The 22,351-nt window shown below is 41.1% G+C and overlaps 1 protein-coding gene across 2 annotated transcripts in view; it reads left to right on the forward strand.

Annotated features, from left to right (window-relative positions):
- CALCRL (calcitonin receptor like receptor) overlaps positions 1–22,351 on the forward strand; it is an 86,749-nt gene that overhangs the window by 18,353 nt on the left and 46,045 nt on the right. The window contains exon 2 of one of the 2 annotated variants that reach the window (XM_082690170.1): positions 1,446–1,513. The exons of the other annotated variant lie outside the window; for it this stretch is intronic. The gene's annotated coding sequence lies outside the window, so the exon portion shown is untranslated. The remainder of the gene's footprint in view (positions 1–1,445; positions 1,514–22,351) is intronic. 2 annotated transcript variants of the gene reach the window in all.

A 22,351-nucleotide genomic window follows, 5' to 3' on the forward strand; every position in this document is an offset into this window, starting at 1 on the left:
TCAAATAAATAAATAAATCTTTAAAAAAAGTACAGTGCATTTACTAATCGAACTTACCTCATGAGTAAAATTTCTGATGGCCAGAAGAAACTACTGACATATTTGGTTTTTATTTATCCCACGTCACCAAAGGGGTGGAAAGACTCTTCCCAGCATTTTCAGCTGGAGTCAAAACAAAACCTCTAGAGCCCTGCAGAAGAAAACCAGTAACACTTCACGGTCCTTTCTTTTTCATGTGCTATTTTCTAGCAAGTTGGGAAAATACTCAAAATAAACTTCCACTTTGAACCTTCTGAATTCCATACATATGCCAATAAAGCCTGAGACGGACAAGAGTTTTTACTCTTTCCAAAATAGCTTGTAGAAAATCCAGATTCTAAAAGTGTGCAGTGTTTGTTGGCATAAAAATACACATCTCCTTAATAAGACTGGATCATGATCCTGATGGTAACATATACCGACTTATAATAAGACATAATGAGTTCCTAAAAACACATGAAGGTGTACTGCTTTACAAAGTAATCCAAACATGTTTTTTGAGTCACAAAAATTTGATTGCAAAGATCTCTCTTAACTTTTGAGTTTTCATGTAAATGTCTCTATTGACGTCATAGAAATCCTTCGCGACGATTCCGAGGTTGTTGCTAGAAGTAGCAGCAAACTGATGACCCACAAGAATGGGTCCAATAAAGACCTCGCAGATCACAGTAGGAACTAATGGAGATAAGTAACTCGTGAACACAAACTTGACATTTTTGAAGTTCAGGAAGTCCAAATACCATGTAAATGCAGAGCAGGATTAAATCCTCCTACGGCCATATCTTGCCCACAACATCAGTTTGAGTCCAAAAAGAGGCATATAAACCCCGTTTACATACATTAAGTCCTCATTCAGTGGTGGGGGAATCTCGCTTTTTGGTAATGTCCTATGTTTAAAGAAAGTTAAATGCTAGACTGCCATGATCTAGGCTCTGCCTTCCTCTTTGACAAGGTCTGTGACACTCTCTGACCCCCACTTACTCCTCTCTGACCACACTGACCCTCTCTGTGTACTCTGAGCCGGCTGCATCATCCCATTCTCAGAACCACTGACCGAGCCTTCCTTTCTTCCAGGAGCAAACTTTCCCCTGAACATTAATTCTTCCTACTGCTAAGATCTTGAACAACAGGGAACATCCTTCGTGTTGGTGTCCCTTAAAATCTTCATCATTAAAAATAACGTGCCAAGAGCAAAGTTCTTGATTAGCTCCAGGTTAGCGTGACGGCCAGCTGAAAGTGCCGGACATATCTCCTCCCAACTTCCCATTAAAAGGGTTTATGGTTTGAACAAAAGAGCCCACACCAGGATATACCTTTAAGTTAAATTCTGTAAAATCACTATTCACTAGTAATTTTATTCTCTAATAATATTACCAAATTCACAGGAATGTTCTCTTGTCCTTCAGGGCTCTACGATGATACAGCAACCATTTGTGCTGGCACCTGTCCAGACTTTGGATGGCCCTACGTTCAGGTATTGTCTACATCACAAAAGAACATTCAGGGCCTAAGGAGAGGAACATGCGGGATTTTCAGTGGAACTGACAATAATATGAACGTGTTAACAATAGTAAGGAAGATTTCACAGACTGACTTATAACTAAATGCCTAGTAGCTCCCCAGTAAAGGAAAACTTTGAAAGCCCAACAAACTATTGGTGGAGATGGACTTATGGACGTCCAGCAACCTTATGAAGTCATTTCCTGGGTCTTAGGTTATGAATTTAGCTCCTAAATTCTTGTTACCTTGGCCAGAGAACTAGGAGTGTTAAATTAATTTAAATAGGTCCTATCAGATTTAGCAATGTTAGTAATCTGGTAATATTTGCCACAAACACCGCACACACACACAAGCATACATGTATGTTCATATATGCACATATGTAATGTCTGTAGCTAACCTTATTATAGCTACATTATATTTCTATATAGACATACATAGAAAACAAATGATGTTTAATGTTATTAAATAATAGAACTAGGTTGCTCATTTGAACTAAATGACATTCCTCTGTAGAGTTCTTTCTTTGCTGAATCACGTAGTCACCGTTCTATTCCTACAAATGCTTGTAAAACTTCCCGTAATTGGAACGTAAGAGGATATAACTTGTCAATAAGAGAACAGGAAAATGGGGGGTAAGCTGTTTTAAAGATTTAAGTTGTTCTAGAGACTATTTTTAGAACTCCCTGGACGAACAGTTTCGATTTCAATCCTGGGCAGTGATTAGGAGCGCCGGGCACGGGTGCTTCCGAAGAGACTCCTGCTGCAGACAGACACGTCTTTTAACTCACGTTTAGCATTTTCCTTCCATGTCAATACATACTAATTATGCGATTATTATTACACCTCACAGCCCTTCCCTGACAGAATCGAAGTGGTTTCCCTGTCCTAACTTATTTTTAGACAGCAAAGTATGTGAGCGATTCAATCATGTACCATCCTGATAAACTGTAATAGCGTTAATGAAAAAAGCCTCCTGAAGAATTTCATCTTAAATTCAAAGCTAATGACATAATTCCTTCTTCTGCTTTTTAAATTCCCAAGTCATCCTGCTGGGCCCAGAAATAGCCCCTCCATCACCGTCCTGCCCCACAGCAGGTCTTCAGAACTCAGCATTGTCCTCCTCCGTGTGTCCGCTTCCTTTGCACACGACGTTGCACATGACTCACCGTCCTGTGCAGAGTCTGGACGCTCGAAATGCCTATTCATCTCTGACAGCTGAATTTCTCTTCCTGAGCTTTTTTATGTGAAATGGAGCCAGATCAATTTTTATAAGCCCCAAATTTGCTTAATGAAGACATGTAGGAAAGAGCATAAAATGGAAAAAAATTCACTACTAGGCAAAGACTGATTTTGACCTCCACAGTTCCTCTGTCAAGATGAACAGTACCAGTCATCTTCCTGTGGAATTTAAGAGGATTATTCAATATTTTTTATAAATGTCTTTCTAACTTAATAAATCTTAACATCTTTTGGAATACTGTAAAGGACATGAATTGGAAATGGCTGGAAAATGAAAGGTACAAATTTAAACTCTTTTCATTAGATTATCCCTGACTTAAGGAGTTTTGTAAGATTTTTTTTGGGGGGGAGAAGTGTATTGCCTCTTTTGCAGTATTTAAAATTTTATTTTAAACAAGTACAGTTAAAGTGAATGTGTGTTTAAATTCCAGCAGGAAAGATGTTGAAAAATTGTCTCTGGGGAGATAAAAAAATACAAATGAGAACCAGGATTGAAATTTGCTATCCTATTAGTTTGACTCATCTATGGTTTAATTTCAACCTAATGAAAGAAGCACAGAAACGAAACTCAGGAAACTCATACTCTGAGCTCATCTACCACAGCTGTGGCTTAGGAGGCAAAAAGTCTCCTCAACTCCTACTTTCCAAATCTGTAAAATGAGCAAGTTTCTCTACAAAACTTCTCAGGTCCATTCAGCGCTGAGATTCTGGAACCTCTGAACGTAACTATGCTGAATTAAAGACAGGAACAAGATTAAATACTATCTGAAGTTTTCTGTAACAAATGAAGTGATTTGTCATAGCTCAATTCTAACTTTGAACATTTTTGCACTTCTTTCATCAGTTAGACTCTGAAATAGAACTGATGGTTAAGAGGCAGGAAAGGGGCACCTGGGTGGCTCAGTGGGTTAAGCCTCTGCCTTCGGCTCCGGTCATGATCTCAGGGTCCTGGGATCGAGTCCCGCATCGGGCTCTCTGCTCAGCGGGGAGCCTGCTTCCTCCTCTCTCTCTGCCTGCCTCTCTGCCTACTTGTGATCTGTCTCTGTCAAATAAATAAATAAAATCTTAAAGAAAACAAAGAGGTGGGAAAGAGAAAAAAATAAAGAGACTATCTCTGGCTAAACTGAATATTGGCAGCAGAAGCGTCTAGTTTGTAGTTATCACTACGTTTAATTATCTGACTAAAAATTCTTTTTTGTCCCAACATGGCAACAATATTAATTTTTACATTTGTAATAACTTGATAGTCCACGTTCACATTTAAATCTTAATCCAGCTGAAATTAAATCTCAGATATAAACTTTTCCTCCAAATGGATGGGCAGGTTTATCTACACTTTTCACTAAATAGTTAATCTTTTCTATTACTGAATTTAAATTTAACTGAATTATCATACTTACTAAATTCTGTTAACAAAATTATTTTGGAGGGACGCCTGGGTGTCTCAGTCTGTTAGGCGTCTGCCTTTGGCTCAGGTCATGATCCCAGGGTCCTGGGATCCAGCTCCGTATCTGCTCCCTGCTCAGTGCGGAGCCTGCTTCTCCCTCTCCCTCTGCTGCCCCCCCTGCTCTGCAGTTTTTTGTTCTCTCCCTCTTTCAAATAAATAAATAAAATCTTCAAAAAAAATTATTTGGATTCTAAGGTCCATTTGTCTTTTATTGGTTCAAACTTTAGAATCATTCATTATCTTGATTGCATTACACTTATACATTACTGGGAAGATAATTAAGCATCTTCATACATTTTTGTTTTTCATTTACTAATAAAGTGCCTATTTACAAAAAATTATTTTATGCTTATAAGATAATTATAATATAATTGTAATAGTAATGCAATCAAGTAGGATTTTTAAAAACTTTCACTGACATTCATTTGGATGGGAAATTTTTTAAATAAAATTTCACCGAGGTGCATATTTTGTTGCATAGAAGATTTTGAGCAGGGAAGAGTTGATTGAAAACTCTCCTATGAAAAGATTAGAAGAGACTGGCCTGGCAGCTGTGCAGGCACTTTAAGGGAAGGGAAGAGAACAAACACTGCTGTCCTTAAAACATTCTACTACTCAGTGACCTACCTTCTACCTTTCCTTATCTTTCTGGCTCACCTACTGTAAGATGCATCTGGGATAATGGGACTAGATACCACATCTATCACAGGGAAGCGAGCTGTGGGTGTTCCCAGTAAACGATAAATATAAGGCTTTATAAGTGATGGATCAGAACATACCAAAAAGGCTTCTCTTTTGTTATGAAAAATAGCAAATTATAAGGAGGTTAAGAAAGTTCCTTTGAACCTGGGCTTATAATTCTATTGTGAATAGCCTATATTTGTAATTTATGATCAGTAACAAAGAGCTTACTTTTATTTTTTGATAATGAAGCTTGATTTTTGATAATGAAGAACATTATACATTTGCAAAAAACGTAAGAGGTTTCCGTTAGATGTGGTGAAACTCCCTATCATTTACCAAAATGCACTGACTCATAAAATTAGCAATCAGTTGAACAGGAACACCTACAATGAAGGAGTTTTTATATTTGAAACCTTGCTCAGTGGGACGGACCCGTGCTTATGACTAAGACTCGGATACTTCCGGCCAAATGTCAGGCAGAGTCTATCAGACTCCAGATGGATTCTAATGGTGGATGTGGGGCGGACCCCCCCCAGGCAGGAAAACCCCACATGAAAAGAAAGCACCTCCCCCGCCCCTACAGAAAACACTGCTTGTTCGGCTTCAATATTTTATTCTTGCTTCGTCGGTCTTCCAACCCCTCTCCCAGGCCTTCCTTAAGCTTCTTTTCAAAGCAAATTCTTTATCTTTTTATGGAATACATCGCTTTTGCCAAACCTTTCCTCTCTCCAAAATATGCAGAGTTCAGCCCAAGTGTTGCAAGGGACACCATCACCTTGGTTTTGCCTCTTCCTTTAGACCCATCAGGACTGCGATGAGTTCCCGGCCTGCTCTTCCTAAACTGCCCAATCTAACCTGTTTCTGAGATTCTTTCATTTTCCGTTTATGTTATTCCACCCGTCACATCACGCTTGTAAATGCTGGCCTGGGGGGCGCCCGGGGCTCCGTTGGTTCAGCATCTGCCTCACGATCAGGCTCCTGGGATGAGCCCCCACCAGGGTCCCGGTGAGCAGCGAGCCTGCTTCTCCCTCTGCCTCTGCCTCTCCCCCAATCACGCTCTCACTCTCTCTCTCTCAAGTAAATAAATAAAATACTTAAAAATTAAAAAAAAAAAAAGATAAGTGCCAGTTGGGCAAGTCTTCCACTTTGTGGCTTGCTCCATTAACGCATTGCGTCCTGCTAATTTATTCAATGACATATTATTTATATGTCTATGAGATATTAAAAAACCGAAAAGCATTTACAGGTACTGCTTCTGTAAAAGTGAGGAAATTTCTACCTAAAGGAGTGGAAAAATGCCTAGGACTTAGGAATTAAAAAAGGATGTGGACGATGAGGAAAGCAGGGTCATTTATTGTAATTCACAGGAAATTCCTGCTGTGGCTAAAGCTCCTTGCCCTCTCAGACCGCTGCAGACACAAGACAAAGGAAAACCCACACGAACCGTTGTAGCTTTTAAAACGCTGAGTCTAAAGTTTGCTGCCGTGAGAAACAGACTCTGGATTTGAAGGGAGCGAAAGCTGTGATTCAGTAACCCTGGCAAATAGACTTGGTGACAATTAGTTAATTCAAGCCAGCCTTTAGACACTTTTATTTGCTTTAGGCTGTTTTATATGACCCCAAAACCACCAGATGAAAATTTAACATTTCTGTCAAATGTTTTGTCTACGTGCCACCAAAAAGTAAGAGAAATTTAAGTAACAAATAACTATCAATTCCCAATGTAAAGAATTCCCTTTTGGGGCATATTCATATGTTTTTTTAAAGATTTTATTTATTTATTTGACAGACAGAGATCACGAGTAGGCAGAGAGGCAGGCAGAGAGAGAGGAGGAAGCAGACTCCCCGCTGAGCAGAGAGCCCGATGCGGGGCTCGATCCCAGGACCCTGGGACCATGACCTGAGCCGAAGGCCGTGGCTTCACCCGCTGAGCCACCCAGGTGCCCCAGGGCATATTCATATTATAAAAATAAAAGTTGGCTACTGGTAATGAAGCTTTAAGCAGAATAGCCCCTATCTAAAGGAAAAATTATGCCATGCTAAATTTATTATTTTTTATTATCTCCAAAATAGAGTAACTTGTTTTTCACATTTACTGCATAATTAGTAATAATATCCAACTTTAAATCATTTGGGATTCCACTTTATAGATGTGCTAATCTTAGTTACTTATTTCCAGAAAAAGTTTATTATTCCCTATTTACTCTCAATTTTTTCTGAAGTCTTTGGACATTCAGTGAAGGATCCAGACGGGGGTGTAACACACAGGCTGCTGCCCCACTGGAAACACTAACACACAAACACATATGAAATCATGAAATACTTTCCCCGTCGTGAGTGTAAATTTTCTGAATCACATTTTTTCCCCATCGTGAGTGTAAATTTTCTGAATCACATTTTTTCCCCATCAAAAGTGTAAATTTTCTGAATCACATTGGACCTTAGAATTTATGGTTATATCCAGATCATAAAAATATTCCTCCACAGTATCCTATTAAGATAAGTTTTGTGTTTTCTTAACAAGGGAAGAATACTGTTCAATACTTCTATAACATCTCAGATTCTGTATTACATTTGCTAGAATATTTGGTGGAAATTTATATACAAACACATATACATATGTGTAACTTTGGAGAACATTAGCTGAACTTCAAATGCGTTCTGAGAAAAAAAAATTAATGCTATAAAAACGAAGAGAAAAAAGTGTGTTGATACAGATATATTAAGTTAAAAAGCTAAGACTATTTTTTTGGTTTACATTTTATAATGTAAAATGGTTTGGAAAGTTCTATATATCTTTGTAGCCAGAAAATTCTTCTAGGGTGACTTCTGGGTGACTCAGTCAATTAAGCATCCAACTCTGGGTTTGGGCTTGGATCATGATCTCAGGGTCCTGGAATGGAGCCCCTGTGGGTCTCTCCAGTCAGCGGAGAGTCTGCTTGAGGATTCTCTCCTGCTCTTCTGCCCCTCTTCGGGGCTGCCTCTGCCCTTCCCCTGCTTGCAGACATGCACACGACCTCTCTGAATAAATAAATAAATCTTAAAAAAGAAAAAAGAAAGATTCTTCTATTACATTCTATTGTTAATTTCTATTACTGTCTTTGAAGGTCGTATTAATCTTTGCAAAATTTTGTAGTGAACAGAGATAGTCAAGTTTTCTCTGATAAGCCCTACCTACCTAAATATTGTAATGTGAATGATGATTTCTATTCTCTCTATTACTATTCTTTAACTTGGAAGTCTTTGATGCCATTTCTTGGCACAGAGCTTTAAAAACCCTTATATTTAATATTCTAATATAACAGCTTTATAGCTTTGTAGGGCCAGAAATATCCTTACAGATTTTTTTTTTTTTTAATTTGAGAAAGAAAGAGAAAATGAGAGACAGAGCATGAGGAGGGAGGGTCAGAGGGAGAAGCCGACTCCCTGCTGAGCAAGGACCCAACACGGGACTCGATCCTGGGACTCCGGGATCATGACCTGAGCTGAAGGCAGCTGCTTAACCAACTGAGCCCCCCAGGTGCCCTCCTTACAGATTTTTGATTCAACCCTCCACATTTCTGAAATGAAAAACAGAGAAATAGGCAAAAAAATGGTTAAAAGAAAGAAAATAGTAACCTTTGTCACAACCAAAATTAGTATCTGTTTCTCTTCAATATACATGTATTGATCATTGCACATAATGCCTACAAATACGTAATCATGCCTTTTAGAGCTTAGCTATAAGCGACGCTCCATTCTTCACATAAACTTAACTTTTCTCCTCGCTCTGGATGTTCTCTTGAACTTCCAGCGTCTCTGGTCAACAACCTTGTCATCCTTAGGCTGTCGCTGTTGTCGAAGTTGATAAATCTTTTCCACGACGTCCCCAGTCACATCCTGTTCAGTCTGAACTTCAAGAAATCACCCTGTTTGGGGTTCTTGTCCAATTCGGTGTCCACTGAATCCGTCCAATTATTTTCTAACTGGGCTCACATCATGTGCTGATGTATCTCAAACTTTAGGACAGTTGCCTCAAGATCTCTCATGCAGTTTAGTGCAAACTCTGCTCAAATAAGCACTGTGATGTATCTCTGTTGAAGAACTGTAACCTTCAAAGTTTTGAAACTACTCTCCATAACCTGACATGAAAATACTACCTCGTTCACAGAAAGCACACCCATGTGCGTAGAGACGGTGGCCACAGTATGTCTTCCGGTCTCTCAATTGCCATTTTTCTCTACTTTTCTCTCTTTATGTAGCAGCCGACTTAGCACCAGGGCCTGAAGACCCTCAGGAGGCATTAAGTTTTTATACTGAAAAAGTTTTGAGATAAAATTTATTTTATTACAGAAGATAAAGCCAGACTCAGTAGGGGCATCAAGCTGACTTCAAACCTTGGTGACGTAGACCAAAATAAAGACAAAGCACAGACTCTGTCCATTAAATGTAACTGTTTTAAGTCACGGATTTTTTTAAGTTTTTTTTTTTTTTTAAATTTTTTATTTGACAGAGAGAGAGATCACAAGTAGGCAGAGAGGCAGGCAGAGACAGAGGGGGAAGCAGGCTCCCTGCTGAGCAGAGAGCCCGATGCGGGGCTCGATCCCAGGACCCTGAGATCATGACCTGAGCCGAAGGCAGCGGCTTAATCCACTGAGCCACCCAGGCGCCCCTAAATCACGGATTTTTAAATCTGTCTGAACCCATATGTAAATCCATAATTTCTACTGAAATCTCAGTGATAAAGAACACATGACTGTTTGTGGATATAATTGGTTGTTCATATTTTATATCAAACACGCTGTTAGTTCACAGGATTTTGTATATTTGGAGTGATTTCCCTGAGGCAGCACAGGATAACAAATAGGGATTTGAGGTAGGAAACGTGTTTCTAGTCTGGTCTCTGCCTGACCATTTGCATTAATGTGGTCAGGATATTTCCTGTCCACTGTCCTGAGTGTCCTCATCTATAAAGCAAAGGTTTTGTACCTACTCAATCTTGTTTATATTGTGAAATGATGACATTTAAACAAAATAATAAAGACAACATGTATATAATTGGGTCTCATCAAATAAAAGCTTTTATTACTATTATTATTATTGTTATTAATGAAGCCATTAGGTTCTTTTAACTTTAATTTCTATGAATGGCATTGATTCAGTTTTGTCTGACGTGTTCTGTTTTAAATCATTCCAACAGTCTGTGTTTCACTAGAATTGTATGTAAAGATATGGGTACTTCCTGTGTTTCACTAGTATCAAGATAAAATTTTAAAAAGTTAAAAGTGTCTTCTATGATTAATTCTCTTCAACTGGTCGCTGGCCACTCTTGTATGGCTACCTGAAGGCTTCCTTTCTATGTCATTTTCCAAAAATCATGTTACATTCTGTTTTACTAATTCTGAAACAAAAAAAAAAAAGATACTTTCTGGAGTCAGAAAGATTTAAAACTGTATGTGATTGCTAAAATGAACAATTTTAAGGCAGAAGTTGCATAGTATTATTTAATATGGTCCATTTTTTTCTTGAAGTATGCACTAATACTCTTACCAGAAGCAAAGAAACCAAGTTGAATGTGAAGCAACAGTCAGGGCTCCTTATATCCATGTCCTCTCTCAGGAGGAGCTACCATGCGGGTGGGCACATAGTAAGCAAGTGCTCCACAAACATGGACCTTTCAGTGATGGTTCTACGGGGCGGGGGGGCGGGGAGCATGTGCCTCATATAAACTTCAAAATAGTACTGATAAGTATCTAGATAACCAGTGACTATTGGGGAAGGTGAAATATAACAGGGTCCAGAAGCAGTTCTGGTTAAGAATGTACGTTGAGGAGTCAGGGAGTCTCGGGTTGGAATCTTACCTTGCTGACTTCACTAGTGAGATAACTTTGAGCTTTAATTTCCTTATCTGGAAAAAATAAGAGAAAGAATGTAATGATTTGTTACCCTCAGAACTGAGTATGATAGTATGCCTATCGTGCCTGACAGTGCTTAGCACGCAGTAAACAATAAATGGTAGCTATTACCATGCAAATTATCCTATAATCCTGATTATAACTGTTATACATAACATCAAATTAAACCTTGGTTTATAGTAATTTATTTTAGATAGTATTTAGATAGTGTATCTATTTTTTTATATTTTGATAATAGATTATTGAATGCTACCTCGATGAATTCCTTTTATTAATTAGAGGAACCAGGATGAGATGCCTGGTCTTCCTACGACCTCCACCAGCTTGTATGTGCTTGAAGAACACAGAGGACTTTGAGTGTTGCTGAAGAAGGAAACAGGAGGCTGTTCTGTTTGTTTTGCTGAGGCCTAAATTAAGACGAGGAAGACATAAAAATTCATGGTGTGGCAAGAACCTATACTTCACTGGACGTTTGAACTGGCTTGGAGATTCCAAGGACCCGAAGAGGGAGGGGCATTTTCATGAGAAAATTAGTAAAATTCTGGTCAGGAATTGTGCTGTTTTAGAGCTCAGGTGACAATAGAGCAGAGGGTAAACTTAGAAGTCTTTTATTTATTTACTTATTTATTTATTTAAAAAGAAGCCATTTTCTACCGTTCTGCATAGAACACAGGACTCTGGCACTGCTAGAATAGAAGACTTTGAGAGGATTAAGGTATAGTTTTTGTGATATTGTTGTCAGATTGAAGTAATAAGACATGGCAAGATTAGGGTCACTTACAGTGATTCCAGGGGCAGAGGCCTAGACTAAGGCAGTGGCATGCTGGAGGCCGGACGCTGTTGGCTGGTCCTGTGAAGGACATTGGCTTGCGACGCATCTCTTTAGAGATTTCAAGAGACACTTTAGACTTTGCAGGATGCTGGAGGTCATATATTCCAAGGGGCAGACAAAATCAGAAATGACCTGATAGGACTTGATATCTATAGGCTTCTGGGGTCTAACAATTTAAGATGTAAGGTTTCAGTTATATGAAAAAGAGCTTTTTAAGTCTTGGTTCTTTATTAGTCTTACTGATAATTAAGATATTTAGATTGTATGGAACCAAGAGTAGGTTTCACGGTGTTTGGATTTATGGAAATAGTAAGTGAACTACGGTATTAGCTGCTTGATTCAAAGTATCTTGTGGTTCCATGTGAGTCGCATGGCAATAAAGACAGTGGATGGTATTTCCTAATAAAGTTATTTTCAACTAGGCAAAAAGGAGGACAGCTACTTCCGCTCGGGAAGTCTTGCTACTGCTCTACGTGACTGCTAGGATTCATCTATTCTTGGCTTAGATCATCTAGCTAAGAGCCAACATGCAAATTCCCGTAAGTCAGCATTCAGAAGTCAACATTTAGTGCGTTCAGAGGAAGCTCTCCAATGGCTTTGAAACCCTTAACTCAATTAATTCTCAACCCCCCTGCAAAGCATTCAATATTTGATATGTCCACTTAAAGATAAACTCCTAAGCATGTAGGATTGATATATTTATGTGTAAATAATTTAGGACTAGATATTAGGAATTTTCTTTCATTCCTTGTCTGAACACTAACATTCCCCCACACTCTACTGTCTTATATCCCTTTCATGAACATTTCAAAATTCTTTTTCTTTTCTTGAAGGTACCACTTAAACATATATACTCTTGGAAAGTAAATTCATATTATCACCTGTTGAGTCTGGACTCCTAATTCAGTCATACGAAGCCCTTAATGATGTATTTTCCTCCTGGAAGCGGTTGACAAGAATTTTAATCAGTTTCAGTGTATTCTTGCAGTAGAGGCTCTTGGCCGGCTGAGCTCTTTGTAGCTGGGGGCAAATATGTGAAACTTGGCAAAAGCATCAGCACACCCTTCACCACAGAGACAGCTGCCTCTCCCTGCTGGCCCACTTCTTTCCTTTTAAAAAAATTATCAAAAGAAGAAGAAAAATAATTACGAGCATTAGCCTATTTGAGCTATACTTTTATCCAGTTCATTGTAATGTTACTGTTACACTTTGGAAAAAATAGTAGTTCAATAAATAAGAGATTTTCTCAAGATATGCATTATGAACACTAAGTTATAATGTCATGAAAGAACTTTGATCTCATCCAGAACCAGCAATTTAAGTGATTCTTGGGGTGCCTGGGTGGCTCAGTGGGTTAAAGCCTCTGCTCTCTGCTCAGGTCGTGATCCCAGGTTCCTGGGATCGAGTCCCGCATCAGGCTCTCTGCTCTGCGGGGAGCCTGCTTCCCTCCTCTCTCTCTGCCTGCCTCTCTGCCTACTTGTGATTGCCGTCTCTCAAATAAATAAATTTAAAAAAATATATCTTCATAAATAAATAAATAAATAAATGTTTCTTTTAGGAAGCCTGGGTGGCTCAGTCGGTTAAGTGTTTGCCTTCAGCTCAGGTCATGATCCAGGGTCCTGGGCTAGAGCCCCAGGGTAGGCTCCCTGCGGGTGGTCTACTACGCCTTCCGAGACTCATTCTCTCAATCTCTCTTGCTCTCTCTCAAGTAAATAAAATGTTAAAAAAAAAATCAATGATTCTTTTAATCAAGCTGATCTTAATACAAAAGACAGATTTGTATCTTATATTCCCTATCTTGGAAAGATAGGATCTTTTAAAAACATGAAATAACAGATTTGATTAACTTCAACCACTCCATGAAAATTATTTTCAGTGGTTTCATTCTGAAAGCTCTCTTAGGAATGTTAGCATCTATAACATTTTATAGATTTTGGAATCACAACTGAAGGTTCGATGATTAGTAGAGCAAACAGAGGGTAGGTTGGTATTTGAGTCAGTCTCTGCTTCCAAAAAGGTGAGCATGTGACTCCAGAACTCAGCTATTAATCAGAGCATTTTTTAAACTGCTACATTTAATGGCTTGATATTATACTATTCATCTTTCCAATGCCTTCAGGCAGATACCATAGATCTTTTAGAGATAGATTTATGCCACTAGTTAAAATAATCTAAGGAAGGCCTTTTCTTTTTCCCCTTAATTATTTTACTTATTTATTTGACAGAGAGAGAGACAGCGAGAGAGGGAACACAAGCAGGGGGAGTGGGAGAGGGAGGAGCCGGCTCCCTGATGAGAGGGATTCCTACATGAGACTCGAACCCAGGACCCCGCGATCATGACCTAAGCCAAAGGCAAATGCTGGGTGACTGAGCCACCCAGGTACCCCTGGAAGGCCTTTTTAATGCATTTTAATTTAACATCACATACAGTATTTTCTTTAGTTAACACAAATTGTTCTTTTGCAAATTGAAATATATTTCTTTGTTCTAAATTTTGAGTAAATGAAGTGACCTATTCATCAATAAGAAAGTGTTTAAAAGGAGATAATTTGTACTCAGACCATTTATAAAGTTCTTGGAAATTTTTCTCTCAGTTTCACTTTAGATTCATGTTCTGAGAATGGACTAAAACCTAACTGTATTAGTCTGCTAGAGCTGCTATAAAAAAAAATCACAGGCTGGGAGACTTACACGATTAAATTGATTTTCTCACATTTCTGGATGCTGGGAGCTCGAGATCAAGGTGTTGGCTGGTTCAGTTTCTCTTTAGGCCTCCCTTCGGGGCTGGCAGATCTCCAGCTTCCGACTGTGTCCTCGCAGGGCCTTTCCTCTGTGTGTGCAACCCTGATGTTTCTCCCAGTTCCACACTTAGGACCTCATTTCATCTTAATTACCTCCTTAGGAACTGTCTCCAGATACAGTCACATTGTGGGGTAAGGCTTCAACATGTAAGTTTTTGGAAGAAAGAATTTAGTCCCTAATGCCAACAATTTCTAAGAATTATTTCAAAGGAGTAGATGTAAATAAGTAATAATTACTTTAAAAATTTAAAGTTATCCCAGATAATAACGCAGTTGAATCCCTGAGTAGAAAATAGTCATCACGTCTTCTATCTACCAGTAACTCCTCAATTTAAACTGTTGTGTGAGAACTTCTTACATATCAATACTTCAAAAAGAGTTGTTCAGCCAAATATTTCATGAACTATATATAACTAAAAACACTTTTATGACAATGTCAAGTTGATATCAGAGATACTACTAGTTTCCTCCCGGAGACAGTATTAATGGTTTGTGAAAAATTTTCTCTATTTAGTAAACATACTTTTCGGATCTATATTCAACCTCAGATTCTTCAAAAAAGATTTCTCTTTCCCTAATTCTTCAATTCCTGCCCTAATTCTTCAATATTTTTCAAGCATGCCCCTTTATAGAACAAATTCACTTTATTTTGTTTGCTAAATACAGCCTGAAGACAGACCTGCTTGCCGACCTCCACATTTTGAGAAATGACCTTGGCTATGTTCACTGGTCTCTAGGGGTTCCCAAAAACCTCTTTTCTGGCTAGAAATTCAAAGGCAAGCATATAATTACTGATTTTAGCCAATTTCCCAACACTAAGGAAGCATTTCTCTAAACAGTGATCTAGACTTTTCTAATGTAGACTTGTCTCATCCCTGTGTCTGTCCCCTATCCCATCACCTAGAGCCCGTATACTTCGACCAGCAGAATGCATGAAACCCCTTCTCCGGGAGCTTCAGCGTATCGCTGCTGGGGGTCTTGCTCCTCCTTCCTTCCCTACGGGGCTTGGTTTCTTAGATCCACTCTTAACCACGGAGATGCTGACAACACCAGCGTCTGCTCCTAGCCGAGTCAATCAGCAAACAAAATGTGCCTGATCTTCCGGAGTGTGGGATTCCAGAATAAATGGAAGCAGGGTGGGGGCGAGGGGCGTGGGGACAGGAGGTGCAGAAAGATTAGACCCATTTCTCTCACTTCTTTAAAAAAAGTAAGCCACCAATACTTATTAATTTCCTGATAGGCACAACTCCTAATCCTATGAGCCTCCGAAAAGACAAGAGTCTGGGGACGATGTGTTTATCAACCTTGTGTCAGTTGGGCAGGCCCTGATTGCTTCTAATCCTGTTCTATGTTAATTAGAAATGCCTCCATAGTCCTGGAATATCCTGTCTTAAATGTCAGTGTTTCCATGGGTTTTTCTTCAATTTTTGTGCTTTCCGTGTGTGTGGGCTTATAGACAGCAGCCCGCCCGGAGTGCAGAGGTTGCCAGTCAGTTGCTATTTTTAGCCAGGATTCACAGAGGTACTTCGATTTTAGGTATGATCTTTTCTATTATGATAAAAGAAAGATCATGTTTTCAACCCCTTACAGATTTTGCAGCTAATAATTATGACCTTTCTTTAAAAAGGTGAATTTAAATGAGTCCATTATGACATTCATATGTGCGCAGTGAGTTTAAAATGTGGTCATCTACTTGTAACTTCTTTATTTGAAGTAACTTTTATATTTACAAATGAAATATTGTTGACAAATACTGAGGAATTAAAAAACTTTGTTGGATAAAATACGCTAATTGGCTTTCTTAGGCAACTACAATTATACAACTTACCCATTCTCACACTCTGATAAAACTTGCTGGGAAATAAAAGTTCCTCCCAAAAGTGAAGTTTTTGTATAAATAAAATATTTGCTTACTGATGTCCCAAATTAGCTTTCTGTTCCTCCTGCTAGGCGACAGCTAATGAAGGTTTTACAGGGAGACACACGAGGCCAGGCAGGCCAAGGCAAGGCTTATTAGGGGCTCTCAGGCGAGGTCCGCCACTCCGGGGAAGTCGGGCCGGAGGGGGTCGGTGGGTCTTTCATTTGGGCTCAGACAGGGCAGAGGTCCGCAGCCATGTAAGGTAAGGTATTGGGGTTCACAAGTGTATGTGGTAGCGTGTTTGGTGGCTGGAGGGCGGGGGTCCTGATGTTCTGTTCCCTGCACAGGTATCTGGTTACTTGGGGGCCGGGTCCTCGCATCCGTCCTTCTGGTGGGAGAGGCGTGGGGAGAGGAGGAGGCGGCCGGGAAGAGGGGCGCAGCGGCCAGTCGGTTGTTCCTCCTGCACCCCCCGCCGCCGACCCAACAATGATAATGGTAGTTCTGCATTCAAATGATCCAAAATAATAACTAACATTATTAAGTGCTAACTAATGTGTCATCAAGTGTTCTAAACTCACTACATGCACTTTTTTCATATGATGCATCAACTCTAAGTAGGGTATAATATCATTATCCCTATTTTTTGTATAGATCAAGGTTATGGGGTAAAAGAAGTTGCCTGAGTTGGATAGATACATAGTATCAGTCTGCATCAGAGTTCAACAAAATACAAACTTAATCAATGACCAACTCTGAGAAAATAATGTCTCTCAGTCTCCCAAGATAGAAAGTGAACAAAGCAGAGTGGATGGTCCTCTGGTACTTTGCAGGCACTGAGACACAAATCAAAGTTTTTTTTATGTGTCTCAGCACACAAGTTATTCCTTTAATAAAAAAAGATTATTTCATGATAAAGCTAATGGCAATTACTTTGTGTAGTTTTGTATCAGAACTGCTGAAGGAAGAATAATTTCTTATTTGCTTGAAACAGTCTGCTCCAAACCTGCTTTTGTCCTGTAGGTGTGTGAACACCCGTGCGGCAAGTCACAATGCGGTCCTAGAGCACCTTCCTGCTGCCTCTCACGGGAAGGGCAGATACAATTTATTTAACTTGTAAAAATTCAACAAATATAGGTAGAGAGTCATCATATGGAGCAACTGCCTTCCAAGACTTAGATATAACTGACGATAATCACGTATGATAGTTGTCAAGGAAAACAGCGCGGAGGTTTCCAGCTCCGAAGTTTGGAATTCTGATATGTATCATGCCTATTTGATGCTGAAGCTTTTCTCCCTGTCTTTTGTTGCTTTATTATTATTATTTTTTTTTTTTGGCCTGTTCCTTCCCTTCTGGATTAACCTCCCAGCCTTGCTCTCTCCACCCATCCTTCCCTCTTCTACTCTCACGCTCGCTTAGATCACAAGAGTATCTTCGGGATTGGTCCAGAGGAAAATCCTGATCTTAACTAAGATAAATTCCTGAATCAGAGCAAGGGAGTTTGAAAAGCTGATCCAGTGAAAGGGGAAAAGCTTTGATGTTTAAAACATTTTCCCAGGAATCTGAGGGCTATTACCCGTCCTTGTTTGGTAAACCGAGTCAATTAAAGGCATTCACATGTAAAGCATGTGGTGGAGGCGTCACGGGGGAGAAGCTCAGAGTTCTTAAGGTCGGTCGAGTCCCGCATCGGGCTCTCTGCTCTGCGGGGAGTCGGCTTCCTCCTCTCTCTCTGCCTGCCTCGCTGCCTACTTGTGATCTCTGTCTGTCAAATAAATAAATAAAATCTTTAAAAAAAAAAAAAGACTTCACTTCTTAACAGTGGTGTCCTGGGGATCTAAAGAAATGATCTGAGAGGTTTAACCACAGGTATTTATTACCATTTTTAGAGGAAGGTCCTAATATATGTAGGAAAAGGCACCTCCTGACAGAGTAAGGGTTGGCAGTGTTACGTGCCTGAGCGAAATAGTTTCGGTAAGAGGGTAAGTGTTTTTGGAAGCAGTGCCTTTGTCCACACTCCCTTGAGTGTGGTGATCCCATGCCTAGGACGGCTGATAAAGTCCTTCTGCAAAGACTGGGTTGACATTTAATTTTACTTAAAATTACAAATCCTGTCACTGGGACCAATTAAAGCAAACCCAGGCGCTCCCACTCTACGCAGGGGAGAGAGATACTTCTTAAGTACTTGTCAGGTCCCCGAACGCGACAGGTGATGGTGCGAGTGTGTCATTGTGTCCGTCTGAGAGCTCAAGACACCAGGGAGAAGGCGCCGGAGTGGTTCAGTCAGTTAAGCGTCCGCTTGGCTCAGGTCACGATTTCTGCCTACTTTCCTCATTCATAGATACGGCAGCTCGAATCCAAAACCAGAGGTGGGAAGACCTGTGCCCTCTGCCCTCCACTTTCTACTGTTTTCCTGTCTTTTCCCACCCCCCCCATTCAAGTCCCTACTGTTATTTGCTTGTTTGTTTGTAACTGCTGTTATCTACTGCCGAAAGCAGCCTGTTCAGTGAGGCGGATGGGCTTGCCCCAGAAGGACACGTGAGAGCTTCCCTCGCACCGTCTCTATCATGACGGGCCTTGAGCTGCTTTTATCTTGTGCTGACTTTGGTCATCACCTTCTCTTCCCTCCGAGATGACCAGGGTTATCACTGCTCAGAAAGACTGCTGGTGGGGAAACCGCTCACGAGGGAGACAAGCACATGTAGTCCTACTGCCCAAGTTGCAAGCCGCCCCAGCAGGGCAGAAAGATTCATGTGAAGTGACCACGTAGACCTCAGGACGCGCTGGAGCTTTTCTTTTCCTCCAAAAAAAAAAAAAAAAAAAAGAAAAGAAAAAAGAAAAAAAATACAAGATCAATGTATTAGGTACCTGGGGACCATTCCATATGATGAATAGGTTTTATTTTAGGTTATCCTAACTTTTGTTAAAGAAAAAACATTAATTCTCTACAGTGATTATTTTTTTCTCTTTATTAGGAAAAAAACCCTAGTGTAGTCTTGAGTTTTTCGGGAAATCATCTCGTTTCTTAGGTATTTTGCATTTTCAGGAACCGCGTTGTCCTCGGAGGCGGTGGGACAGGCGGTCAGGTTACGAAAGCCTTTCACTCCGGCAGGGAAGGCCTCCTGCACCACGTCAAGTGTGACAAGGCGTTTTTTCCTTTAACACATCCTGGCCCAGTGAAGGCTGAAGTTCAGAAAAAGTGCCTGACACAACAATTTAGCAGGAAAGAAAGCTATTTTAAAAGTCTTTTGGGAACATGTTTGTGAAACAGGAAAAAACATACAGTGGAGCTGATAATAGCCCCACGAAGTTCGACTCCCTGAAGCCGACCTGCCTCTGTCCTCCGGGGATGCTCTTCCCAAGCCGCGGTGCTCACTAAGCTCAGCTCAGCAGCCAGCGCCTTCCTGTGCCACTGCTTTTGTGCTGGAAAAGCTATTTTTAAATTACAACCCAGACTTAGTCACAGGAGTAAATAATTAAAAATAAGCCGTGCTCGGTATGTGCAAGACGGCGGCAGGCCTGGAGCCCATCCTGAGAGTCTGCGCCCTGCAAAGGTCCCAGTGACTCAGCCGGTTTCCACCCTTAATTCCCCCGAGAATCTCGAGTCCTGCAGGCCGGCACCTGCCCTCACACAGACCCTGCTCGTGCCGGACCCATGCCCTGTTTCCGAGTCCCTTGTCCCTAGAACTCTGCCTCCGTGCTCGGTCAGCACGTCCAGACACCGAGCTCTGTGCACACGGGCGTTTGGAAACCGCTCCTGGTGCTCTCACACACCAGCTCGGGTGCCCCGAGTGCTCCCTTCCCTGCCACAGCCCTTCTGGACGGTCCGGCCGGCCACTGTCCTCCTCTGTGCCGATGGGAGTGAACTTTCCGTCTCAGTGTCCTCCCTTCGTGGGGTTCCAGAATCGTCTGCACAAACTCCCAGGCCCTTTCTTCTTCAGAAGGTCGGGTCTGTACTCAGGTACTGTCCTAACCCTAACCTCTTCCTCTGCTGTCCCCCCGTCTTAGTGGTTGGACCTTATGCAGATGTTCACGGTAGAATCTGGGGAATCTGCTCAGGTTTCTTACACTCCTGAAAGTCTCTTCCAGTTGAGTATTCTTCATGTCTCTGCTAAATGCCCCTTCCTGTCCCCATCATCCTTACTCTTGGTTCTGGGCTTCATGATGATTTTCTCGCCTCCCTTACTTGGGAGGCACTACAGCGCTCTAATCTCTCCACAGCTATCTTGTTGCCGTCTTTGAGTTCACCCTCCTGCTTCCTTCTTTCCTTCTTTCAAGATTTTATTTATTTATTTGATGGAGAGAGAGCAAAAGCGGGGGAGCAGTGGAGGGAGAAGCAGGCTCCCTGCTGAGCAGACAGCCCCATGCGGGGCTCGATCCCGGGACCCTGAGATCATGACCTGAGCTGAAGGCAGTCCCTTAACCCACAGAGCCGCCCTGGCGCCCAATCCTCCTGTTTTCTCAGATGAAAAACTCATCATAGTGCTCTACTACTACTACTATTAGTATTTTTTTTGTAGCAGCGTTAACAGGTCTTTGGGATACTTGTTGCTCCTTAGGGTGGTGCGTGTGGCCGGCGTCACTGATGGGTCAGAGCCTCTCACTGAGGCCAGACTCAGGCTTATCGCTGCGAATCACAGCCACAGCACATCAAAGCGGACTTTTTTCCTGATGAAATCTTGAAAACCAGAACATCAAATCTAGATTTTTCTAGGTGGAAATCTCTAGCCTAGAACATTAAACAAAAACTCCTCAGTGTGGTAGAAAATGCCGTCTCTGACTTGCCTCCCCGGAAAGCCTCATCTCTCTGTACCTGCGTCTCGCACGCACCCGGAGCATCAAGTGCTGATTGTAGAACCTCCACTGGAGCGTCCTGGTCTCTGTGTCGCTCTTGCTCTTTCCACACGGCTGTGAGACACACGCACCAGCCACTCCCATGTAAGATGCATCACTCATCAGATCAACACTAAAAATATTTATTGATGACCGAGGACACTGCATTATCCGTACTTGTTCATGCCTTTCTTCTCTACAAGGTTTTAACCAACTCTCAGAGCCAAAACTGCATCATTTCTGGGTCCCCAGCACTTAGCATTGCTTTTGGAAAATCTTGGGTTCCAAATGGCGGTTTGGATGAACGAACACGTGAATGAATGTGTTCAAAAACACGAAGAGGGAATGTTTCATGTTGAAAGAAATAGAGATCCTGTAAAGAAACGACCTCCGGCCTGGCCAGGGCGCCCGGGGGCTCGGCTGTTAAGTGTCCGACCTCGGCTCAGGTCCTGACCCGGCGTCCTGGGACCCAGGCCCCGTCCGGCTCCGGCCCAGCGTGGGGCCTGCTGTCCGTCTCCCTCGCCCCTGCCTCGCTCCCTGCAAGCTCCCTCGCCCTCTCAGGTCAATGAGTGGACGCTGGCTCCACACTGTTTGCTCCTTTACAAAGGTAACGGGCATGTGGCTAACTTCAGACAACATGTGCATTTACCTGAGACGCACGACCCGTCTCGCCCGCGCTCCTTCCTCGCTTCCTTCACTGAGGAACGACTTCACAGAAGGGAGGCAGTGGGGTGCGAGTTTTCTGACTTGGGTTGATTTCTAAGAACATACTAAAGTTCCCTATTTTTCCTTGCTAACACTCCCATTTGTAGTCTCTTTGTTAGTGTTTGTAATAACACAAATTAAATAGGTCACAAGTGGAATCAAGTATCGACAAATTTTCTGTATATAAATTGTCAGTCTCCCACCCCTGTAAGAAAAATAAAATAAGACTGTAGAAATGTAAATAAAAGAAGTTACTAACAGGAGAAAGAAATAAACAATTATAAATTCTTTAAATCTAAGGAATATTTTCTAAGTCTATCACAATAGCTTTTGCCTCAATTATGTATGTTGGTTAATTTTTATAAGCTAAAATTTTTATCTCAAAAGAAATACAATGTTTTTTGTGTGTGAGCTGGGAAGTAGTTTCCAAAAGCCAATTTCAAGGAAAATGTACTTTTCCTTATAAATAAGACAGTTGTAAACATGTAAAATAGAGTTAATACTCCCTTCTTTTTATTGCC

This window comes from Mustela nivalis (genome assembly GCF_964662115.1).
Source record: "Mustela nivalis genome assembly, chromosome: 11".
In the NCBI taxonomy this organism is placed as follows: domain Eukaryota; kingdom Metazoa; phylum Chordata; class Mammalia; order Carnivora; family Mustelidae; genus Mustela; species Mustela nivalis.